The sequence below is a fragment of the Ursus americanus genome, chromosome 1 (assembly GCF_024610735.1).
Source record: "Ursus americanus isolate L20-20 chromosome 1, mUrsAme1.1.p, whole genome shotgun sequence".
NCBI lineage: Eukaryota > Metazoa > Chordata > Mammalia > Carnivora > Ursidae > Ursus > Ursus americanus.
This window is the reverse complement of record NC_142127.1, coordinates 72,488,962-72,510,892: the sequence shown is the minus strand read 5'-3', so window position 1 is coordinate 72,510,892 and position 21,931 is coordinate 72,488,962. Positions and strand designations below refer to the sequence as shown.

The 21,931-nt window shown below is 39.0% G+C and overlaps 1 long non-coding RNA gene across 1 annotated transcript in view; it reads left to right on the top strand.

Annotated features, from left to right (window-relative positions):
- The window catches only part of LOC148110791 (uncharacterized), a 166,095-nt gene extending 144,499 nt beyond the window's left edge, over positions 1–21,596 (top strand). Inside the window, exons 2-3 of the long non-coding RNA XR_015726142.1 lie at positions 15,874–15,998; positions 21,073–21,596. This is a non-coding gene — a long non-coding RNA (uncharacterized LOC148110791). The remainder of the gene's footprint in view (positions 1–15,873; positions 15,999–21,072) is intronic.
- The last annotated feature ends 335 nt before the right edge of the window (positions 21,597–21,931 follow it).

The window sequence follows — 21,931 nt, the reverse complement described above, 5'->3', positions numbered from 1 at the left end:
CCTGTGCTTACCGGGGTGTGTTTCTTTGCTCCTCTGTTTGTTTAAGCATATAAGCTTAAGTCACATCCTGTTGTCAATCATTGTTACAGCTCATGATAGTTCGGCTTATGAAACAGAAGACCTTGACCCTAATTAGCCGTCAGGTGAGTGAAGCTCCTTTTGAGCTTAGAAATGCTGCATAGCAGTGCATCAGCCGCATTCTACTTATTATCTGGAGGCCAAGGCTAGCATAGATCGAATATTTTTGCAACTTCTGGCAAAAGCACTGGAATTTTGGGTCTATTTGCCAATAGATCTAAATGCTGGAAAGGCACTCCCAGTGTTTGAACAGTTTAAGAGCTATGATAAATTTACTTTAATGGGTGCTGCCAAGCCTTTAAATGGAGATAGGGTTTATACAGGTTAGTTAACCCAAACCACAGAAATTTTTAGAAACAACTGAATAAAAATTATTGCATATCATAGCTGGGGATAGTAAGATGTTTGTAAGATTGTCAAACAACCTACACTACAGACACATACCAGGATTCGAGTCTTTAGATCAGCATCTCTACCCTGAGTTCATAAATTTATGATCAGAGAACATCATGCATTTATTCATATATTCACTCATTCAGCAGCCACTTTTTGGGAAACCTGTGGTGTGTAAGGCATTGTGCTGTGGGTGGAGAATTCAGAGAAAAATGAAATGACATCCTCCCAGTTCGAGAAACGCACAGTTTTTCACATTGACCCATGATGTGAATACCATTAACTAACACCACGCATTTGAGATATGCCTGTTTGATAAGACTGGCCCAGGGGGCAGACGCTGGCTACAGTGAATTAGAAAGCTGCCCACTGAGAGGGGAAGCACTTCCCCAGCGGGCCTCATTCATCTCATTTAATAACCATCCCTTTGTCTAACAGCTTCCCCGCACCCACACCCACCGCTTTGGGAAAGCATCCGGGGGAATACTGTTCTCTCAGATCTGCATTCCAGGTTCCCCTAGTCCCACCTTTTTATCACTTTTCAAATATGTTCTCTTTTACTTTGAAAGCAGTGGCACTGAAGGACTAGGAGAAGCGACGTGAAAAGCTTTTAAGGAATGAAATTTCAATAATGTGTTGGTGGCAAGGACTCTTACCTACTTTACCTTGACAAAACAAAGCAAAACAAAACCCCCAAACAAAAAATCACAGCAACATTCTCCTACCAGCAACACGGGATTGGTGGAGGCCCTGGTAGCAGAGGGAAGTGCTTGTGCTTGTAAAGAGCAGGCCTGTGCCAGGCGCCCGGACAGCACCAGCCTCAATCTGCTGTAGCAACCTCAGCAGGAAGCAACAGTCCTCCCCCAGCCCTGCAAACTGAGATGGGCCGTCCTAACTGCTTCACTTTCTGAGTCTCAGAGCTGGGTCTGTCTTCTCATTAACTGTCTCAATAATTTAGATGGCAGAGGAAGGATTCTTCTGAAGTGTAAATCAGTGTCTTCTGTCTTGTGGATAGCAGATCAGAACTCCAGGAGAACATCAGCTTTCTAAGGTGGTTGTTCCAGTAAAGAAGTTGCTGAGTTTTCCAGAATTAAGGCATCAGGGGCAGGCAACTGAAGAAACAGATGAGATGGGGTAGTCTATGACATTTCATTGGGCAAGTAATTTTTTTAAATCATTTTTTCATTTGTAAGAAACAGACTATTAAATGTAACATTTTTTTCCTCTTCACATATAATCAGAAGTCAGTCTGACATTGAATTAAATTACCACTATCTAGCAAAATATTAGTAGACCTAGGAGCAATGGGATTCTCTTGCTTTCTAATGATTCTCATTTGCTAGAGTACCAGTAGTAAGTCCTTGCACTATATTTAGATGGAAAAGACAGTAAAGGAAGATAATATATTTAGAATTTTCTTCTTGTAATAACTTCCAAGGTATCACTTAGTACCCACACCGAATAGATGTAATTGTACTTTCTTTTCAAATACTAAATATTGAATAATATATTTACAGTAGGAATACCATTTTCATATAAGATTAACTCCAATGCGCAAGCTCCTACATAATACAAAATATAATTAATGGTCAGTATACTGTGAATATGCAATAAAGAGAAAAAGATCTAATTTAAAGTAGTGAGGAGATCTTCATTTCTAGATTGTTGAGCCACATTCCTGAAAGAGTAGTGCCGATTTTCATAAGAGGAAGCTTAAAATTATCAGAATGAAATTGTTTGTTCACTTTAATTAAAAAGCCACATATTTGAATATATACATATATATCTCCCTAAGATCATTTTTGGGAAGAGTGAGACTGTAAAAGGAAGGACACAGATTTCTGTTCAACGTCCAGTATATTTTTTATGCTTATGGCAATCCTGTGGTGGTGGTTTATTATCCCTGCTTTTATAGAGGGAGGACTTCAGTCTCTAACAGCTGAAGCCACTTGCCCAGGATTGTAAACTATGGGGCAAAACCAAGAATCCCTCTCTAGAGAGTCTTCCAGATTTTTCCATTGTATCTACCACTGAAACTCTGGTAGGGTATCACAACATGAAAGGAAAGGGTTTTGCTTTTGTTTGTTTCTTTGATGGGAGGATATAAGATCAGAGAGGTGATGATACTTTGGGTTTGATGTCCAATTTCCTTTCTTAAAAACATAGCATGTAAGTACTCAGAGATGGTGGGGGGCGGTGGGGGGGGATTTGCTTTCTTCTCATTCCTAATCTTATTATAGGAATAGCTCCAACCTGTCTCACTGATTTGATATTAGGAATAATTAAATTCTTTAACTTCAACATAAAGATTCTGAATTTCTCCACCTAATGTACTCTTTAATAATTAGTGTCGGAAAAGCTGTATCTGAACTCAAAAGCAGTTTTCCCTTCTCTTAAAATGTGATTTCCCAGTGGTTTTCATTGGCTTAGTGGGAAGACTGCCATCTACTGAATCAACAATACCTTTTCATGTACTACCTGAATAATTCTTAAAAACCAATACTGTATTGAAAGTCAAAGACATATAGTGCTCGCTTCGGCAGCACATATACTAAAATTGAAAGTCAAAGACATATATACATATATTCATATATACAATATATGTATAAAGACCCATGTACATATGTTCATATATATACCTTACATGTACGTAACAAAATGATAGTCATTTTAGTTTCTCTTTGCTCACCCGACCTGTGATTTGCTCTTAGACCCCAGATACGTAGAAAATGCATTCTTTAGAAATTCAGATAGTCAGCTAAAAATCTAATTTGTATAGAATGAAATTTAGTTGCTACAAGGTAATTGTGACTGTGAACCGGGTTCTCTGTTCCACTGCTTCCTGTCAGGTCTTGCAGTCGTGATAGGTCTGACGAATTAAAACGTTGCTTTCTTTGCTCTCTTCCTTATATCTCTGCTCCTTCCTCACATTTGTTTCATAAATCCAGCCTTGGAAAGTAAAATTGTTGTTAAAGTGGCTTTTAGAATTTTGAGTTATTTCACTTTCATTGTGAACATAGGCCTTATTGTTTAAAAAGTCTGTGTTGCTAAATTAATACCAATATGAAAGGACCATCCTTCAGGACAGCCTTTGTCCTTCAGACACAAGATCCTCCAGTCAAAAGGAAACTCTTTATTTTTCAATTTAATTGTAATTAGTAACAAAGTCTCTAATCATGTGGCTTGTTTGTTGACTATGCGCGCCCCTTTCTTGCACTGAGCTGCCCATTTTTCCCTCCTCAGCTCAGTGACCGCCTGGCCCCAAGTCAGCAGGAAAACAGCATGTTCACTCCTTCTACTGAACCTTTTTGTTTGTTTATTTGTTTTTGGTTTCTGGAATATGTCACTCTTTGTGGGGATGAAAGTTTGCCCTAGGTTCCCTCGTAGGAAGGAGGGCCAAATTAGAACTTTTTTTTCCCTTAGACCAAGGACGTTGGTGAGCAAGCAAGTGGGTTTGGTATGAAAAATCTTTCCATCTATTCGGTTATATAGGGTATTACCTTTCTTCCCATTGGTATCATTAGAAAAATGCCATAAAGTTAAAAAAAAAAAAAAAAACTACTGAGGGGGCATTAAAAAATTACTGGGTTTTCAAAGTACATTTTAATACAGGATTCAAAGTTATAATGAGAGATAGTTTTAAAGCTTAAAAATGATCAGAAAAAGATCTACAATATTTTTTATTCTAGTTTCCATATATGTTTATAATATATAATTCATAGTACATAATAAAAATATATAAAAACTGATACATAGTATATACAACAAAATTATTTACTTGGCTTCATTTTCACAGACATTTAAGTCCATACATATTGCAAATAGAAGTCAATGTTAGAATATTTACCTCTGTAAGTTTTTGTGGTTACAAAGCAACTTTAGTAAAATCTCTGTTCTTACTGCTTTAATAACAAAAGTTACTTATGCTATAACTTATTAGAAACTCAACTTCCTCATATGTCTCTTTGTAATTTGTGTCCCACCAGAAGTTCAAGACGGGAGGGGAAAAAATTACATTCATACTCACAGACTTGTGGGAAACCAAGATTTATTTTTTTAATTTTTTATTATGTAGTCACCATACAGTACATCATTAATTTTGATGTAGTGTTCCATGATTCATTGTTTGTGTGTAACACCCAGTGCTCCATGCAATATGTGCCCTCCTTAATACCCATCACCGGCCTATCCCTAGTCTCTCGTGGTTCATTCCCCCTTCTGTTTACCCCCCTTCATTCTTCCCTTCCTTCTCCTACCGATCTCCCTGCTATTTCTTTTTTTTTTTTTTAAAGATTTTATTTATTTATTTGACAGAGATAGAGACAGCCAGTGAGAGAGGGAACACAAGCAGGGGGAGTGGGAGAGGAAGAAGCAGGCCCATAGCAGAGGAGCCTGATGTGGGGCTCGATCCCACAACGCTGGGATCACGCCCTGAGCCGAAGGCAGACGCTTAACTGCTGTGCCACCCAGGCGCCCCTCCCTGCTATTTCTTATGTTCCATAAATGAGTGAAACCATATGATTGACTTATTTCACTTAGCATAATCTCCTCCGGTCCCATCCATGTTGCTGCAAATGTTGGGTAATCATTCTTTCTGATGGCTGAGGAATATTCCATTGTATATGTGGACCACATCTTCTTTATCCAGTCATCTGTTGAAGGGCAACTTGGCTCCTTCCACGATTTAGCTATTGTGGACAATGCTGCTATGAACATTGGGGTGCATATGGCCCTTCACTACATCTGTATCTTTGGGGTAAATACCCAGTAATGCAATTGCTGGGTCATAGGGTAGCTCAATTTTTAACTTTTTGAGGGACCTCCACACTGTTTTCCAGAGTGGCTGTACCAACTTGCATTCCCACCAGCAGTGTGAGAGTGTTCCCCTTTCTCCACATCCTCTCCAACAATTGTTGTTTCTTGCCTTGTTCATTTTTGCCATTCTAACTGGCGTTAAGGTGGTATCTCAGTGTGGTTTTCATTTGAAGGAAACCAAGATTTAAAAATGGACAAGATACAAATTATTCCAAAGCCAAGGTCTTTCCATTGGGAAGTAAGCGACAATTTCCCAGGGAAAAATAATGGAAAATATAAATTTAATATGATTGAAAGAAACATTTTAAAGTTGAAGTTTCAAATGTGATTCTGCCAAACATATATGTTGCCCCAACTCTTGTAAGTGTTCAGACCCCCTCAGTGCCTGTGATGTAGCTGGGGGACTCACATACCCAAAAGGAGGACGATAGGGATTCTAGAACGGAAGTACTGAACCTAAGGTAGTGCAGTGACAATAATCTGATTCCTCCTTGTTGTTACTGTTTTCCTTTCCCCTGTGAGATGGAAGACTGTGAGGATTTAGTCTCTATGGTCAGGTCCAGGTCTCTGATCCTGTAATTCCATAAAATGCCTCTAAATCAGCATCTTCATCACCTTCGTCCTGCTGCTTTTTTTGTACATCCACTCATGATGATAATGGGGCTCTTCATCCCTCTAGCCTCTTGGTTCTCCTGGGTCAGTCCTCTCTAGGTAGAAAGGCCTATGAGTGTCGAATTTTGACCTATGAGAAATGATTAAGATCACCAAGGGGGAAAAAAGAAAGTGTGGAAGTCTACAAGTACTAATACAAGATCAGAAAAGAAACTTCTCTCTTTGAAAGAATGTTCTGTCATTATCCCGAGCTTTCACCTAACATTTGATGATTCTAGATTTTCTCAGGGGTTTTCTTTTCTTTGTTCTTGTCCCCATGCCTTTGTCCTCTGTTTACTGCCGGTTCTACCACAAGGGCTGGGCTTGCCATTATTTTAGCTGCTCCGATATGTATTTGACTTTTGCCACCAACCTTCTTACCAGCTCCGAGTCAGTCTGATCTTCCTGTGCCCAGGCGCTGGTTCTGTCTGTGGGACTTGTGGTCCAGGGGTCGTGGGACCCAACGTGTGGGAGGCAAGGGGGTGCAACTTTCTTGTGGTTGGAGTGTAACACAAGAGATTAGGAAACTCGCATTTTTAAACCCAATTCTGCCAGATAAGTAATTTGTCAAATATATTTTAGAGATGATTCTTTTCCTCTGCTGACTGTAGCAGATGGAAATGCTCTGCCAGCATAGCTCAGTAGGGGGACACTACTACTTCACTGAATCAACCAGGTTTCTTTAATGCCTGAATTCCATCTAAGGACGAAGGAAGAGAGAATGATTGGGAGAAAAAAGTGCTGATTGGTTATAGTTAATTTCAATTATTCTGTTTAAAATTAGGTAAATGTACCTCCTGGGTATTGCTTTTCCAATAGGATTTGTGCTACAACAATAAGTTATTCAACTTTGATTAAATCTAGTCCTGGTAACCATATTAGCTAAGACATATTTAAACAAATTGTTTAAGTCCTAACAAGGTTTCATAATAATGCTATGCTTCAAATAAGAAGAAAACATACTTTTGTTTCTTTGACCTATGACTAGGAAGAATGTTTGATGGAAATATTGATGACTAGCTTTCTGAACCTAAGTCGCAGGCGGTGTTTGGAGGAGAAATTAAAATGTCCATTGTCTAAGTGGTGAACAAAAATAGGAACTTTTAAATTATGAATTGGGTTAACATCTGTTGGGCAAACTGTTTGCTTAGCCTTATTTTCACATTTCACTTCCCTGACTACCCTCTGTCTCTCCGGCACATCTGGGAATGTGGTGAGAGCACCACAGAGGCAATTATAAAGCCAGAGTCCAGTTAAGGACCCTGAATTTTCCATTTTTAGCCTCTGCTGCAACGTAAGGAAGTCCCAAGAGTGGCCTGTGTGGATTCCACAGGAAAAAAGATCTGAATTTAAAATACAAATAAAACCAAAGTTGCAGCAAAACAAGAGAGAGACTTCAAAAAACTATAAAGAGTTCATTTAAAAAATGCCACTGAAGATGCTAAAATATTTTCATTTGAAGGGAAGTATATCAGCTGCTAAAGAGAAATACTTTTAAAAGGAGTTAAAAACATTCTAGTGAAAACTGATGTCAACAGCAGGATATAGAAATTATCAAGGGTACAGGCTTTGGTATAAAACAGCTCTGGGTTCCTGTCCGGGCCCTGCCACTTCCGGCGTTGCCTCGGAGCAAATCACATAACTTCTTTAAGCCTCCATTTCTTCATATGCAAAATGGGGATATGATGATGATGGCATCTACCTCATAGGGTTGTTGGAGGGTTTGATGGAGTAACGCGTGTACATGCGTATCACAGTGCGTGGCATGTGATAAACAAAATGAGTATTACTAAGAACTGCTGGGCATAATGAGCTTGCGGAAGAGGGGCCTCGATGACTGCCGATCTGTTAACATCAAAGAAAGAGTTAATAAGTCCCAAGAGTAGAACTGTGGCAATGATTTTTATGGTGAAATGGGAAGCAAAGTGACTTGCCAAATAGCATCTGATGGGGCCATGCTCTGAAGGAGAAAACATGATCTGCTTTGCTTTGACTTTCTGGAACAGTTATGTTTCTGGTGCCTTCCCTATAAGCCCACTGGCTGAGTGAGGAAGCATTCCAGTAAGGCATGGCAGTGGTCCATATTTTGTCAAAGACCTCAAACAGTGTAACTCTGTTTAGGAATCTGACCTGGAGGGAGAAACCACAGTGGTATCTCAGAATCAGTTAAAACACCAGTCCCTCCTGCCCAGTTATTCCAAATATCCTCTACAGGGTGCCAGCAAAAAAAAATTTTTAATGTAAAACTGATCACGGCACTCACCTACTTTGAAGTGTCCGAAAGGCCCCTGGGACCATCAGTGTAAATCCTGAAGCCGCCTACACAGCCCTCCGGAAATGCCCTCGTTGCTCCAGCCTCACCTGAGAGCACTCCCAGCCTGCCCAGCCTACCACACTTTGGGCAAGTTGCCCTGATGTCTCCTTCGTTTCTGTTACTTCACTTCTCTGTCATTTCCCCCACCTTGAACACTCTACCTCCAGTCCTTGGACAGGCTACTTTTCATTAGTCTTTCAAGACTCAGCTCAACCACATTCCTCCTTGAGCAAGAATTTCCTCTCCTTAATCTCACTCCACTCTACCCATTGGGGTACCGGAATGTGCAGTTCCCCTCCCCCTGTGGAAGTGCAGCACAGCTCTCTTTTACATATTTGTACCCCAGTATCTCCCCCCACCCCACCGCTAGATTGTGAGGCCAAGAACTACGTCTTGTCACTTATAGTATGTATTATCCCAATAAATGTCACATGAAACGACGAACTATTCCTCTGACACTCCTCTAGACCTGCCTTTTGTATATCAAAATGAATATTGATAGTTTCTGATTTTTAATTCCTTTGGAGTAATACCACCCTATCTTAAAAACACATAAGAACAAACCTAAGAAAGTTATGGTACCTACAATACACACCAATAAGGTTTGGCAGGAGTGCGGTTTGGCTTATTTAATCATAGATTCAGGGAGAACTCTGGACAAGGACCTCATGCCTCACATTTGAAGAAGAGTATCAGCTTGGTTCTTACCCCAGTGTTAGAGGTCTGAGGTTTGCCCTTTACATGAAAACGTGTAGGATTCATCAAGGCCAGCTGATGTTTCATTCATGATAAAGTGCATCACTGGCATTTGATGAATGTTAAATAACTAATAATGCAGTTAGCCAAATCCTGGTTTTAGGTAAATCTGTGCTAACTGGAAAAATTAACCCCCTGTGTCTAGACTGGCATCCGTTTGTGTGTCCTCACTGCTCTTGGTTTGAGGTTTACTACACATGATGGAGGGACAGACTCACAGCAGGTTTCCGTGTTTGTTCACTCCCCTTTCAGGTTTCGTCCAAAGCATCTGCGTTCACTGATGTAACCAATTTGGCTGCCATTTCGTTGCATTATCAAGTTCTTAATTTTTTAATTTATTTTTTGTTCAACTTTGGGTTGTCATTCACATCTTTAGAACTGGTGTTACGAGTATGTATATTGCCATATTCCTCGAACTCTTTAATGAAAAATAAGCTGCCCTTAAATACAAATATGTGGCTATTTAAACTATAGAGGGGCAAAGGAAGTGATTCTAAGAAAAGATAACCCAAGATAGTCTTTAGTCTGTTGAGAGGGCAACTGAATATTTAACAAGAATGGATTATTGCCACTGACCTGATTCTTACGTGCCTCTCGTTTTGTCTACCGTACAATACCCTTCTTCATACAGTAAGTTCCATGTGCAGAAGAAACGTGTTCAGTTCACAGGCATATAAAACTATATCCAACTGTATTCTGTAATGGGAAAATAGCCATAAATATGGAGTGAGTCAAGGCATTCAATTATTGCTCCCTTTCCTTTGAAGTAAAATGATATTTTGATTGTCCAGTTGAAAATACAGTAGCTTATCTGTTCAGAATAAATTTGTAACCTATCAGAAAGCCATTCAGTGCCTGGGAAATCTCATTTTCCCCCAATTTATGCTACTCAATGTGTTTAATAATTAACTTGAAAAGAAGAAATTCAGTTAAAGAAAAAAGGAATCATAAGTCTTCATTGTTACTGCTAAATTATCTCTCGATTAGTGTGATGGTAAGCATTGAATGGCAAAGAAAACTAAAAATAGCTTTCTTTTTTCCCTAAAAGTAGGAGCTTGAGATCTCTGCGAATTGATACCAAATACCAAATATTATTTAAAATAATAAAAAAGGCTCTTTCCACCACAAATAAAGGGCAGATTGAAATTTAGAATAAAAATTCAGCTGATTTCTTATACAATCCTTTGATTTTTTGTTTCTTTGAATGACAGGTAATACAGTTTTGAGACCGTATTGAGAAAAATGTTCTTTTATTGAGTATCTTAGGATTCAAATATAAATGAAAGTAATATAGTCACAATATATAGTCCAGATAAATGAAAAAGAACTTATTTATTTTACCTTTCAACTACACATGGTTTCAAGCTGGGGTGAAAAAAAGCATTTGTTTCATTAGTTTCGAAATGCATGCCACAAACTCATTACTGGCAAGTGCCATTAGTAATTAAAACCAAAATCATACCTCAAACACATCTTGTCTTAAACAGATGACATTCTTAACAGTAAGAAAACAATCATGAATGATATGGTAAACGTGACTATCAGCCTCTTAATTTAGATTCCAAGATATTCAGTTAAAGTTTTGGTTACATTCTGTGGAAGTGCACACCTGATGGATTAGTGGGGTGTAGACATAGCTCTGTCATTCTTTTGCTCACAACAGCCCTGGACACAACGGAGGATTTCAGAGAGGATAAATTTCTTCTGTCACTTGACAAAAGAGAAAGACCGTGCATACACGCACACAAAATTTTGTAAACATTTATTGGGCACCTCCTGAAAGTTGCAGGTCAGTGGTAGACAGTGAAAATATCAAAATGAGTAAGACACACCCTTTCACTCGAGTTCAGCTAGTGGAGAAGACCGGTATCTCTACGGGGTTAGGAGAAGGACATTGTAAAAAAACATAATCGAAAGAAAAATTCAAGGCTAACTTCTTATGTGCTCTTTTAATTACTACTTTTCCACAAGCGAAACTTCCTTAGTCTTTCTTGTATTAATAGTGAAACAAATACTAAATTCTGCTTGTCCTTGTAGGCAGCTGGTGAGAGCACTTTAAGAGGTTCTGTATCAGTGTCTTTAGGTTTCCTTTTGAAGCCGGGTTTAAAGAAAAAATACGACACCATAGATAGTACACTTGTTTGAGGGTAACTGAATGAATACTTCTTTTCATATTTTCTCTTTCCCATTGTTCCTGTCTTCTTTTCTTCTGAATGGTTATTATATATATTTTTATATATCTATATATGGAGAAGATAGGCCTGAAACATTTTATGAAACATAATTATAAGATACCACAAAAGCCACAAGAGAAAGAGGGCTTAAAAGAAAGAACAAAGCTAAAACGAAATCTTCGTATTTCACATGCAGTAATTGGAGTGCGTTGGTGTGAGGAAATGGTAAGAGAAACAGGTGAAAACGCAGCGCAACTGTGGCTTTCACAGTGCAGGGACTTGTCGGGAAGTGGAAAACCTGATTGTGGAGAGATCAGGGTCTTAGGGTAAAAGTGCAAACCTGTAGAGATGTTTAACGTGGGGACATAGCGACGTCAGTCTCATAAGCAGTTATTTTTAAACATGATTGTGAACGGAGAACAACCCTTTTTAGCATTACTTTAATAAGTCTTACGTGTGTTCAAAAGCTTGATTCCGAGACACTATCTCAAGGAGGCAATCGAGTGTGGGTTTATAAACCCTCCTTTTCCAGAGCTACCCCTTTTGAACTTTATTTGGAGAGGACTGCAAGTGAGTGTATGCGGAAGGGGAGTGGATATAAATATGTTTTTCTAAGCAATTTCCCTTTAATTAAAAATGTGTTTTGGATTTATATTTATTTACACTTGAATTATCAAAATGTTCCTTTGGAAGAATTTTTTCCCTTTGAGGCATCTTAACTCACCCTCCCGGAAGCCACATTTTGCCATAAGTAGAAAAACTCCACACCAAGAAGTTGGAGTTTTGTTCCAGACTCTAACCCTACAATTTTGTGTGGGTTTTAAACTTGGCAAAACACATGATCCCATCCCTAATCACAATCCATAATAGTACAGTGTGTGACAGTGGGGACAGAAGGAGGACTCTCCTGAAATATACCAATAAATCCAGCCGGGACAGTTTGTGTTTTACTGTTCCCTCTGTCCCTGATCCCTGGGAGAATTCTTCCCCCAGACAGACCTTTCTTTGTTCCCAAGGTATTAGATAACCCGAGATCCTGAAGCCTGCGAACAGCGTATCTCAGAGATGCTCCTGTCTCTGCTGACCATTCGTTTTAAATGTGCAGCTCCCATGCTGCTTTGATTCTTGGGACGTGTGTCCCAAGCCTGTTGCATTGAGGATATTCCCACACAGCTGTCTGATTTATGGGGTTCTTTGTCCGAGAGAGAGTTCTACTCGTAAATGTTCTTTTCTCAAAGGCAGGGTGTAGAAGAGACAAAATAGGATTTACACCCAAACGGGGCTCACTTTGCGGGATTTTAGCTATCTTACCTCTTTGTTGAAACAAACCAAGGTTTTCTGTGGGCCAGCCCCATGGAGCCAAACCCGATTTTCTCCCCTGAGGGGCTTCGGCAGAGGCCTGGTTATTTTGCTGGGTTTGCTTCCTGTAAATGTGGCACGGCCAGGTCGGCTAGATAACAGCGCGCTCCACCCTGGAGGGTGGGCCGCAGGCTGAGGTCCTCTGTTTGCTCGTTAACCGCAGCCTCTGCGCCTCTGTGGGTCAAAGCCCCAGGTCTTTCGCCGCTCCTCATGGCGTCTGGGGAGGGTGCACGAGCACGGAGACAATGAAAGTAATAAGAGCATCTTGAAAAGGTATTTGTTAGCACTCAGCCCATGGACTTCACTATTATTTAAGGGAAACATTGTAATTGTGGTGAAATTATAGATTACCGTTTTTCTCAGACTTCCTACAGTTAACCTCTACCCATTATGCGCCTATATTTGGAATAGTCCACTGAGCTACTTGGAGGAAGGCCATTAGCTCAGCACTAGCAACTGGAGTTATAGGAGGGAAAAAAGAGAAACTTTTATGATAATTCTTATTTCATAAAGTGTCATGTTATTTATAGAAAAATGAGACAGTAAAGTGTGCTTTCCTTCAAATCTGGCCTTTGCTGCACCCTATAATTTATGGTAATATAATAAGTGATTTGAAAATAAAGATTTGAGACAACATTTCAGCATTAGTGTTTTTAAGACAAAACAAACATTCAAAATAAAACCTAAACCACCAAAGTGAACTCTATCATTAAATGCCTACTTTTTTGCTAAATTTGTAGTTATGGCAGCTCAAAATCTCAAACTCTTCAATTGTGACCTCTTGCAAAGTAAAAATAATTGTATTATTTTCTGTGGCACAAAGGCATTATGGCCCATTATTTTGTTTCCTCCCCAAAGTCCAAGTGGATTTGCATCAGCTGCTATTAAATGGGATTAATGAACTTAGAGGAATTTAAATAACAGGATGAGATTTCCGAGATGAACAAACTGCCTATAATATTTCAGGCTCCTGATTCTGAATTATTTCAGCTTTGTCTCATCAAGGCTCATTGACTCTTATTCCATTGTACATTTATAAGTCAGTGTGAACTTTTTAGCTTGCATGAAATAAATTCAAAAATCTCCTTTCCTGCCCACGATATGCGATCGACTAACATGCTATTGTGCCAAAAATTAACGTGAGAAATACTATAAATAATAAATGCCAGACAGTTCAGTTGAGATCATTAATGCTGTGAAACAGCTCTCTCACCTTCATTATTTTTTCTGTCATTTAAGAAGAGAACACTGTGTGGCTCGAGGCCCATGGAACGGGGTAACATGATAAGGAGGAGAAATCCCTCAAGTTAAGGACGTAATAGCAGACTTCCCTTCTACTACTACCCGCACACCCCCATTCCCTTGTCTGGGTGGGCTTCTTGAAAATGTTTTCATAACATTCTGTGCTCTTTTTACCTTTGCACTCTCAAGTTGTTCTTTTCTTACCAGCTTTCCAGATGACTGATCCTATTCCAGAACCTCATTCTGGGACAAATGCAACTCTGCTTCTTATTCCATCTTTCAGGCTAAAGTTGTTTCCTCTTGTTTGTATGTAGTGAAAAGGGGGAAGGAGACCTCTGTTTATAAATTCATTAAAAATTTTAATTTTTGTGTGGCACCTAGAGCAATTCTAGCATCATCTTAAGGTTCTATACTCATGATAAAAAATATCTCCACTAAAGTCTTTTCTGGGCTGGAGGTTCTGCTTCCTCCTCTTGAGGTGTACAAGAATATCTTTTGAATTGATTTAATTAGAAGGAGCTGGTACAGATTCGTGGCTTTCAAATTTGAGCATGTGCCAGAATCACTGGAAGGCTTATTAAAATCCAGACTTCAGGGGTGAACCTGTTTGTTTAGGGATGTAGACTAAGCATTTGCATTTCTAACAAAATCCCCGATTTTGCTGATGCTGCTGGTCTGATGACCACACTCTGGTAACTCTGGCATAGATGACCTTGAAGGGCTCTCAGTTTGTTTCCACATGCTGAAACAGGCAAGATATCTGTGGTACATATTAGAGAGTGTCTTGCCTTTTGTCATTGAATGGTAAAGACATTTCAGATTTCTTGAAGGAGTATCCATCCTTAGGAATCAAGTACATTTTATTGGGTCAGCATTCTCTGGTATCAGTAAATTAATATTCTCCCTGATGAAGAGGTGGACCTGACTGCTTTATGGGTTATTGAAGAGGAAAATAAAAATTTTAAGTGTTCCACCAGCTTAAAGAATTTGCTTAATTATGGTATTGAGTTCTCATGTAATTTGTTGACCTCATGTGTGTGCCAGTATTCAAAAGCAAGCAGATATAAGGAGAGGTTAAAATTTGCAACAGTATTAAAGGTGATACATGATTTTACAATAGATGTCTCTCAAAATAAGGATGGTCTCACAAATTTTTTAAAAGCTAGCTCTATGTGAAGGACTCTACGTCCGTTATTTCACAGGAGCGTGTTGAATGCAGGCTGTCCCTGGGCACCGCAGGCCTCTGGGAAACAGCATCTCTGGGCCTCGCAGCAAGTCAGGCTCTGCATTGTTAACAAGCCCTGTGTTACCTTATTTCCCCTTCCTGAGCTGCCCTGTGGACACAGCCTGTCACTAATTTGATCACAAATACTAGACCTAGCCCTGTAAATAGGCATAAACTCTCTGACCACAGATCATGATTCAGGCTGTGGATTCTCCAAAGAGAATCCCAGCAGCTGGGTTATCTCTCTCTACATCCCCAATTTATGAGATTCATAACCTTTCACAATATACACGGCATTCACTATCACTCTGTGGGCTCCTAAAATGGGAGCTCCATGTCCTCAGTTAAGTGTCCCTTTCGGTCCAAGTGTCTGAAATGTCTAGGGTCTATTCAAGCTGTTGGATAACCCACAGATGCATCTTGGAAACATCTACAAACAGTATTGGCTCAGTTGTTACTCAGGGATATAAGACGGGCCGAACCTTAGCAGAAGCACAGGAAAGGAATGAAGGGGCCGCTTTGGCAAGCAGATTAGGACCCTGTGGACTCACGAAAAACTTTTGCCCCTCCCTTACCTACATAGAAGAATCTAAAGTTGGGGTTCTTTCCCAGAATAAGGGTTATTAGCCGAGATCAGTTTTATCTGAGTGACCCATCTGGATGGCAAGGCAAACATCGAATTACCAAACATCTGCTCCTCTTATCGCCCCATGAATTACATTCCTTTCCTCTGAAGTCCCAGAGCCCTAACCTCTTCTCCTTCATTCGGGATGACATATATACCTCATTTGCTCCCCCATACGTATGCTATTGAATTTGATTTTCTCCTGTTAATCTGTCTCATGTCAGTTTGATTCTTTGTCTAGGTAGAAGGACCCTTGAAGGAGACAGGAATTCTTCGCTCCCAAACACTTGGCATAGTTGACACTGCTCGCCCAGACACTGCTCTAGCTGAGAGATCCTGGGACATCTTACATACTGCCGGCACAAGGTGAGATTTCTTACCATGTCAGCCTCTCTACCTGCAGAGTTCAACGGAGCAAGAATGGTGAGAGTCCTTTTCCTGTCTTTCTAAATCTAGATTAACAGGGGAAAATATTCATGGAACTAGTTCCTTAGGCTGAGCAACTCTTGGGTTACTAATCCATTCCTCCCAGAGAGGGTTTTTGTTTTCCTTTGTCTGTGTCTTTTATGTTGCTTTTCATCTGTTGCTGAAGGACATCTTGGAAGCCGAAACCGCAAAATTGGTGGGCATGGGCGGAGCTCTTAAAGGCTGTTAGAGCACTCACCACCTCAAAAGACTCCCATGATACGATCAGTTGGCCACAGAATGGGTTAGATAGATAGACAATAGGTCACCCTCCAACCTCAAGAAAACTTTTGTGCAATGAGGTACGCCATTAAACAATCCATAGTCCCTAATCCTGTAGCACTTTCCACCTACGTATTGCTGTGGCTTCAGGAGACTCGAGGCTCAGATAAAACTGTGAGGACATTGAAAAGGAAAAATTTAAGAGCTTTTCTTTGTGACCAATGAAAATATTCTCTTTGGGCTCCACTATCCAGAGAGGGCACTTCGCGGGGTAACAGTTGAATAGACGGGGAACTGAGCCTCTCTCTCTTTGGCTGTGCCAGCTCTCAGGAGTGTTTATCATGAGAGGTTCCAGTCCAAGGAACTTTTGTCGTCTCAACCTTCATGGCTTGATTAGTGCTAGAAAGTCCCATTCCAAAAATGCCTACTTGGTGTCACAGATTAGTAGGTCTATGACTGGAGGCATCTTATGTTTTTGTAGGAAAATGGAGATCATCCTTACCACTGATGTGATGAAGGCCTTTGATTTCATAGACTAATTTGGGGAGTAAACTTTTGGATCATCTGTGCCCTCTCTGGACAACTCTTGTGTCTTTGGTTAAGTCATTAAAAGGCTATGGGTTTAAATAATACAGTTAAGAAATGAGCAGAAGGCATGAATAGACACTTTTCCAAAGAAGACATACAAATGGCCAACAGACACATGAAAAGATACTCAACATCACTCATCATCAGCGAAATACAAATCAAAACCATGGTGAGATACCACCTCACACCTGTCAGAATGGCTAAAATTAACACAAGAAACAACAAATGTTGGTGAGAATGCGAAGAAAGGGGAACCCGAACCATCTTACACTATTGGTGGGAATGCAAACTGGTGCAGCCATTGTGGAAAACAGTATGTAGGTTCCTCAAAAAGTTAAAAGTAGAACTACCCTATGACCCAGCAATTGCACTACCAGGTATGTACCCAAAGGATATAAAAATACTGATTCGAAGGGGCATATGCACCCTGATGTTTATAGCACCATTATAAATAGCTAAATTATGGAAAGAGCCCAAGTGTCCGTTGATTGATGAAGATAAAGAAGATGTGGTGTATATATACACAATGGAATGTTACTCAGCCATCAAAAAGAATGAAGTCTTGCCATTTGCAGCAGTGTGGGTGGAGCTAAAGTATATTATGCTAAACGAAATAAGTCAGCAGAGAAAGACAAATGCCATATGATATCACTCATATGGAATTTAAGAAACAAAACAGATGAACAAAGGGAAGGAAGAAAAAAAGGGAGGCAAACCGTAAGAGACTTAACTATAGAGAACAAACTAAGGGTTGCTGGAGAGGAGTCGGGCAGGGGGATGGGATGGGTATTAAGGAGGGTGCTTGTTGTGATTAGCACTGGGTGTTGTATGTGAGTGAGGAATCACTAAATTCTACTCCTGAAACCAGTATTACACCATATTAACTAACTAGAATTTAAATAAAAACCTGAAACAAACGAAAGAAGGTTATCGGTTTGAGTCACTGTGAATAGATCTGACTCATCAATGTCAGATGCCGGATCCTTTAAATTGTCTGTATTCTAAAATTACAGAGAGCTCTCAGTCATCTTATTAGTACAACAGCGAACCTTACGGACAAGGTTAAAGAAGTTAGACTTAAGACAAAAAGATGTCGCAGACCATCCCATGTAAATTCCCCTTCTGAAAATCTGATCACATCTGCCTGTTTTAACTCCCCTTTCCCTACAAGATTGACAGAGATCACTCTGGCCTAATCTCTAGGTTCAGAGTATACAGGTTATTCATGTCAATGCTGAAAGCCAGAAAATAAATTTAACCAAAGCACCCAAGACTGGCAATAAGGCTCGCTTTGCTGCAACCTTCCAGGGCTCTGTAATCAGGCTCCGCCAAGTCTCAGGCGTTCATATGCAGTGTCCTCTGCAGGAGTGTTCCAGACGCCCCAAGCAGAGCTTCCAGGCTACCTCTACTTTCAAAAGATTCTACGAGAGTCGTTTGAGATGTTATTTGACTATATTCACAACCTTTCCTTCTGAGGAAATCAATGACCAAAATCTCTCCCAGGTCTACACATTTCTCCTCCTACAGATGATCTGCAAAAGGCCAGCATTCAGGGTCTAATAGAAACCAACATTAAATTGTGTACCCAGAAAAAAGGATTTTGTTAAAATGTTTTATACAGACTTTACAAGGGCATAAAGTTTTTGGTTCCCATTCTAGTTAAAAACCCTCCCTGGTATAAAGAAGCAAATGCACGTAAAAAGATATTGCCCAGTCCCTTGATATTCAAGCTGAAATCTAGTTCTTTGGGGAATTAGGAACAACTCTTTAGATAAATCTCTGCAAAACCAGTACCATTAACTGTAGACACAAGTTAAAGCCCACTTACTTTACCAATCTCCAAACCTTAACCATTCTTCTCAAAATGTTTGTAGATATGATTTAAAAAATCAGGATATTCGAACGTAATTTTTCTGTACTTAAATTTTTCTTTACATTTTTTTCCCTTGAAATTATAAATTTCATCATGTCTCTGATATGTAAACAACCCATAATCTCCTGAGACTGAAAAAAAAGGAAAAAGGCCTTTTTAAAATACAAACCGCTACAATGGGGCTTTTATGCCCAGACACTAGCACCTCTGATAAGGGGCAGGTATGCTCCAAATACCCACCTTGGCAACAACTTACTCTCTCCGTGCCTTGGATATAAGTTCTCTACCCCAATCTTCTCTAAGGCCTAAGAGCCATTCCTTGACATGCAAACTTAATGGAAAAGTTTTTCATAAAAATACATACATACACACATAGAGGGAAGTATTTAAATATTGGGCCTATAATGTCCATCCCACAAATACTGGTAGAAACAAAACTAAGATTTTGTTTACATCTTGTCTGTGTTTTTTATGTGCGTATGTGTGTGTCCACGTAGGTTATAAACGTGAAACATTTTCTCTACCTCTGGATGGCATTGCTAAAATGAATTTGTAAAAGAGCTCTATTTAGTTGGTTTGAAGGCAAGCACTTGTAAGGATTGCACATTCTAAAACTCAGAAAGATAGAAACTAACCCAAATGTTTTTCAAGTTCATATGATCTGGATAATATTCAGTATTAAAGCGAATTTAAGGTTATTGGTTTTAATTAATAGACATGTCTTTAGCGTTACCAGCATTAAATATAAACTTTTATTCTGCTTGTGTTCACTAAAAGGCAAATGAATTTATGGTGTCTCTGTTGCAAAATTTGTTAGGAAAAAAAACTTAGAATAATGGTTGACTTTGTCTAATGCCTCATGAACTTTTTGTACGTAGTCTAAGCAAAATGAAGAACAAGTAAAATAAAAAGATTTATAGGTAAACTTTTAAATAGTTTCCAAAATGTTTGGTAACCTAAAATTTTAAAGTTTTGCTGAGCTAAATGATGAGTAAAGTTCATTGATTATCTAGATCATTTTCAAATCAGATAAAATAATGAAACTGAGCATGGTTTATCTACTTTTGTCATATATTATAGAGAAACTAAAGATAAATTTGGGTCTGCCGTTAAACATGTTTCATGTTTTATTGAAAGATTGTACTATGAAAAAGAAGAGGAGTTTCTAAAAATAATGTAATATGGGGCACCTGGGTGTCTGAGTCGGTTGACGTCCAACACTTGATTTCACCTCAGTTCATAATCTCAAGGGTCATGAGATCAAATCCCTGCACTGGGCTCTGTGCTCAGCGGGGAGCCTGCTTCTCTCCTTTCTTCCCTTCACCCCACACCCACATGTACTCTCTCTAAAATAAATAAATCTTAAAATACTCAATCTAAAGAGTTCTGCTGTTAACATTTCACAATTGCTTACTACTTAGTTTTCACTAGAAATTAAGGTTTCTGAGCATTAAGAATTCCAATAAATGTAATTAAGACTCCAGGAGAGAAACAGCTCTGTATGCAAAGAAAGTAATGTGTTTTGGGTAAGAAAAAGGATGAGGAATAAAAATATATATTTGTTGAGAAAAAAGAAAATAATTTTGTCCTAAAATAAGACTTTTTTTAAAGAGGGAAAATTTAAGACAAAATTAATGTGAAATGAAGAGTTATAGAAAGTTTATGGAGAAAGAATCTTTGGAAAAAGATTTTATGTGCGGTCAGTATTGGCTATGATTAGGATACATTTAACACTGGTCCAACGTTTTTTCTTTGTTAAAAGTGCAAAATTTTCTTAAACTATTTGCTCTTCATGAGAAACAGTGAACAAAAGTTCAAGTTACCTGCCCCCCCCCCAAACAATGATTCTGTTTGCCAACATAATTTCATAGTTTATCAGGTCTTTGATTACCTAAGAAAATGGAGTCTTAATAGTAAAACAGCTACATTTTGCTCACAACTATGGAACTGTATGCATTTGCCTTGGTTTGTTTTTTTAAAGATTTTATTTATTGGAGAAGGAGAAGCAGACTCCCGCCTAAGCCAGGAGCCCAGCGCGGGGTTCGATCCCAGACCCTGTGATCATGACCTGAGCTGAAAGCAGACACGTAACCGACTGAGCCAACCGCCCCTATGTATTTATTTGCCTTTGAAATCTTTAATTGTCACTTTGCTTAAATGTATAATTAAATATTGTTTCACAATAATTTGTGATCCTGTTTAATCAAGTGTTCAAACCTTTTGACTTACTTCCCCAAATCAAATTCTAAAATGAAGTCTTTTGACCACAATCTATGTGAAATTTTTCAACAGGCCCCTGTAACATTTCAAGAAAAAGAAGTTGTGAGAAACTAATTCGGCTTATTTGGTATGTTAAATTATATGGGAAATATTGTCAAACAAAGCGATATTAAACCCTCTTGCATTATATTTATGTAGATAAGTGTTCTAAAATTATATGAAGCTCCTAGAAATCCGATGTCCTGGTATGTTATTATCTTGAAGTGTTGTATGTCACAAAAAATAACCCAGGTTCCTTTATCAATTAATCAATTCTATTTAGATTTTTTTTTTTAAAGATTTTATTTATTCAACAGAGATAGAGACAGCCAGCGAGAGAGGGAACACAAGCAGGGGGAGTGGGAGAGGAAGAAGCAGACTCATAGCGGAGGAGCCTGATGCGGGGCTCGATCACATAACGCCGGGATCACACCCTGAGCCGAAGGCAGACGCTTAACTGCTGTGCCACCCAGGCGCCCTTATTTAGATCTTTAATCATGGTCATTTTTATGTCTTCTGTCATTTACAGGTACACTTTTACTCAGGGACTTATAAAAGTTTCCTGCAAATGTGCTTCATCCTCAATGAGAGTCATGGGAAAAACTCTTTTGAGTCCAGGTTTCTGATAATTTTAAGATCATAAAACTGAACTAGGTAAAAATGTCCAGAACTAATGAAAAAATTGGATTTAAGCGGAACAAAAATTAATAACATGGGACTGAATGAATTGAGGAAGATAATTATATTTTTTATGATGTTTTGTTCGAAAGAATGCTAAAAAAATTTTTCCAGATTTAGGAAAATGCTTTCTCTTAAGCTAACTGACTTCCAGTAATTTGGTAAAATATACCTTTGTGAACAAATTGAAACATTTGTCTTTTTCCCCTCCTGG